Here is a 4320-nt window from a genome sequence, read left to right as displayed (position 1 = left end):
TTGTTCATTTCAAATCTTTTTTTTTTTTCTCCTTCTATGGGACTCGTGTTCAAATTTCAGAGGAATATGCAATGTATTTGATGGCAGTCATAGAAGAAACGTGTAAAATGTGTAAATGTGTGCATGTAATTTATTGCATTTTGGAAGACTATTAAACGTTTAAATGGACAATGGAACTTTGATACCTCCGGCCTCACTGCAGTCTCTTGTTATTTTAACCCTCAGTTATTTACACTGAAAATCACGACGAAGACTCACAGACGTGAATAATGCTTGTGAGCCTGAGGTGACATTTCCACACAACGTTGTAAATCACAGCTGCTCCGTATTGAGATGGATCTAGAATATGTCACAAATCTTTGTAGTTTTCATTCGTCATAACACCCACAATTTATATTTGTTCTGTGGAATATCATTATTATTATTATTATTATTATTATTTGTTTTTTAGATATTTTTCAAATATTACGCAGACAAACTTAACAATGGTTTTGGACATGGGGATGGAAAAAAAGTGTGCCTTTTATTTTCCCTTTTATAACTGGCCTCATTTTTTCAAGCTACATTTGCGATTGTGAAGAATTACAGTACAAATGTGTGACTTTATTAAACAGACCTTAAGCAAAAATGGTTTCTTGTAAATACATTTTTAGAAAACGGCTAGTGTGTACCACTGTGAGGCTTAACCCATAATTACACATACCTTCATTAAATACAGTTGTTTCTTGGACTGGATTTACAATATTCTATTTCTGCAAAATACTTTTATTATCTATAGTATTTTAGACTAATAGGGTGCCTGTAGAAGTCAGGGGCTCATTTCATTATGCTCTTATATACAACCTGGTTAAAGGGGATGCTTTGTATCCTAATATTGTTGCAATAATTAATATTTCTAAATTAACCCATTTTTTCCAATAATCCCACCGAATTTTACTGTATATTTCCCTCATATTTAACATTCTGAATTTGTTGGGTTATTATTATCATTATAAATATTATTATTGCACTATTCACTACTGCCTCTGATTACCATGCACCAGAATGATCGCCTCATTTTATCAGTCATGACCTATTGCATTTAAGTGGAGAACCTGATTGAGCCTTTCAGATGGTTCCAGCTCGTCTGTAGAGAAAATGCCTGCTTCTCGCAGCAGACAGTCTGCAGTCGCTCGCGCTTTGTGTCCCCTACAATTAGCCGCTTTGAATGGCAGAGAGGAGGCGAGGGGGGCGGCACGGAGATCTGAGACAATCCGCATTCCTGTGGGGGTAGACCGGCTCCAGAGCTCTGCCACTCCCGGCCGCAGCCCACCTTCCGGGTGAAATAAAAAAAAAAAAAAGGAAAATCCTTCACAATTTCACCATGTTATTATCAGGCAGTAACAGCAGCGCCGCCGCTGCAAAAAGCCGCTAAACAAACCATGCCAATACGGGAAACATCGGGGATTTGAAAATTGATCTAATGTTGTGCCCGGTCATATGCACAAAGATTTTACGTGAGTTTTTTTTCAAACGAATATGTTGCACACAAATCCTCCATTCTCCTTTCTCTCTTTCTCTCAAACACACTCAACAGCACTGCATCTGACCCACACACACTGACCCATGCATGGTACCATTTCCACCTGACACAGAATCCTCTTCCTCTTCCTGATTGCAGCATATACTCCTATACTGAATACACACACACACACACACGCGCACACACACACACACACACACACACACACACTACAGCACCCATAGCAGACACACACGCACACACACAGGAGCAAAAAGAAATGCCTTCTTAATCTTAAACGGCACCGACGTTTTCATCTTAATTTCTGTTGCAAGCTAAACGGTAGTCTCTTAATTACAATGCGAACAGGTCACTGAGAAATTTGGATTTTTCACAGTGCACGTGCAAGCTCTCAAGAACACTCAGGCGCGCGCACAACCTCGCGCACACATATACCTTTATATCTCTCTCATACACACACACACACACACACACATGCACGCACGCACGCACGCACGCACACACGTACATCACTACTGTCCCTCACTATCCATCTTTCTCTCTCTCTCTCTCTCTCTCTCTCTCTCTCAGACACACACACACACACACACACACACACACACAAACACGCTGGTGGTGCCATTATATCGAGAGCCCCCGTTTATTTCCCACCGAACATTTTCCACTCAGCTAGTTTCCCCCCGTTTTGCAAATCGAGTCTAAATAATGACAGTTAGCTTTACTGGACAGCTTCAACTGTAACACTCCACAATAATTATTCTCCAGGATTAGGGCCTCCATTATCATAATCTGGACATTGACAATTACCTATAATTTGCAAAGATGCGCTTGGTTCTTGATTGCAGAGGGCTTTTTTTTCAAGCTCGCCATCACTAAACAGTGACAGTAATAACAGCTAATTTTGCAGGCAATATATAAGAGCTTACCGGGGTGTGCAAACACTTCCCCACCTGGATTTGCTTATTCAACCACCAGCAGTAAAACCGTGCAGAGCTTTTGGGTTATCTATGTTAGAGAAGCGGAAAAAGGTAAGGATGGGTCTTATATTTTCTGTCCTGTGACTATATTAGAGGAGGACACTCTTGGCTGAATACTCTTCGTCTTAATCGTGTAGTCGAGATGTGACAGAGAAATGGAAACATTTGGCATTTTCTTGAAACTCGGATTCCTTTCTTTTATTTGGTTGGGGAGAACATTTGTGGATGTGTTTATGAGGGTACCGCTAAGGTGTAACGTGGTAATGTGTGAGATCTTGTCAGATGCTGTATGGGGTTTTTATATGAGAAGCCTGCTGTACAGGGCATCAGCCACTGCTGATAGAGCTCACAGAGCAAGAAGTGACACATCCCTCTCTGCACTCCCCTCCCCCTGTCACTCTGCTGCACTTTACTCTATCTATCTATCTATCTATCTATCTATCTATCTATCTATCTATCCATCTATTCAAACTCATCTGATATAGTTCATCAAAGCCTTTTTTCCCATTAATTTGCAAAACACGATGGAACGTGCCAGGTCTTGGAGATGAATAACCCCACTGTGTATTTTTGAGCTTTTGTTGATGTTTGCTCGACTGCTGCTTCGGGCTCCATGCAGCCTGCAGATCATGGCCCAGGAGCAGATAGGCCCCAGTCTGGGGGCCCAGGTATCAGGCTGAATGTGCGCCAGTGGGACATCCGCGACTTGACAGCTGCATGAAGCTTTTCAGCGTTGTAATTTCAGATAATATTCCGACCGCTCACTCTTCTCAGCAATTTGTATGTGAATAACCGAATAATTTCCCTCTTTTGTTCCTTCTGTGCTACCTCAAATCCAAATAAAGATGCCTTTTAGTATTAAAAGTGGTAGAAAATTACAGGTAATTATCTTTGACGGTAAAAACGCTGTAATCAGCGGGCTACATCAAAAATTACCCTAATTATGCCTGCATTTATGAGAATGGGGGGGGAAAAAAAGCCTCACTTGGATAAAAACCCACAAATTGTCCCAAATATCTCCTTCATATTGAACGCCGCTGCAGCTGGCTGCTTTGTTCAACATCCATCCCGTGGAGCTTGGCATTTAACGGCCTGCATTAGGACGGAGAGAAGGGAGAAAACATTTTGTCAATACTTCTAATAATTGAGGGTGAAATGACAAGATAAGCTGGACCTGGAGCAAATGTCTTTCGAGGTGAATGTAGGCAGCAGCGGGGCAGGGTGAGTTCATTTCCTCCGGTGTTGAGTGCATTTGATAAATCTATATAGTGTGGCGTTCCTAATCAGCCATGCACTGTGCGCTTTGGCTTTATTTAAAATGTTTACTCTGATGAAATGGGCTTTTCACTGAGCACTGTGTCATTATCTTACGTATCGTCTGATAGAAGCTCGTACACATCAAGGGGACGGGGAAATGGGCCTGGTATAATGTAATGTTGGCCCAATATGAAGCATAAAAATGGCTAAAATGCATTTCTGAAATCATTCAACATCAGGCATCTGTTTTGAGTCACGGTTTACTCAATCTGACAAAACATAAAAAGTGTATGTACAGCTAAAATCGCAGATTATATTTACAGACAGACAATTTGCTTGGTTTTGCATGTTGGAGAAACAACCAAAAAAATAGCAGGCAGGAGTCCACCGTGGCGAAAGGCTCTGGGCGCCACAGCGCATGAAGAGTGTAAGCAGTCTTTGCCCAAAGTGGCTAAAATGTCACTGGTAATATTTGGTATATTGACGTTCAGATGTTGACATGAATTAAAGCATAACAAATATGCGAGGCCACTGAACAGTCATGTACGCAAAAAAAAAAAAAAA

General features: G+C 41.2%; 2 protein-coding genes across 2 annotated transcripts in view; one reads left to right on the top strand and one right to left on the bottom strand.

Annotated features, from left to right (window-relative positions):
* The window catches only part of dlx5a (distal-less homeobox 5a), a 1879-nt gene extending 1697 nt beyond the window's left edge, over positions 1 to 182 (top strand). Inside the window, exon 3 of the mRNA XM_032536049.1 lies at positions 1 to 182. This exon is cut by the window's left edge and continues 333 nt beyond it. The gene's annotated coding sequence lies outside the window, so the exon portion shown is untranslated.
* A 3797-nt stretch (positions 183 to 3979) lies between these two features.
* Positions 3980 to 4320, bottom strand: part of dlx6a (distal-less homeobox 6a) — a 2816-nt gene continuing 2475 nt past the window's right edge. The window contains exon 3 of the mRNA XM_032536048.1: positions 3980 to 4320. This exon is cut by the window's right edge and continues 464 nt beyond it. The gene's annotated coding sequence lies outside the window, so the exon portion shown is untranslated.

Source organism: Etheostoma spectabile, chromosome 14 (genome assembly GCF_008692095.1).
Source record: "Etheostoma spectabile isolate EspeVRDwgs_2016 chromosome 14, UIUC_Espe_1.0, whole genome shotgun sequence".
Taxonomy (NCBI): domain Eukaryota; kingdom Metazoa; phylum Chordata; class Actinopteri; order Perciformes; family Percidae; genus Etheostoma; species Etheostoma spectabile.
Note: the sequence above shows the minus strand (reverse complement) of the source record. Positions and strands in the feature narration are given on the sequence as shown.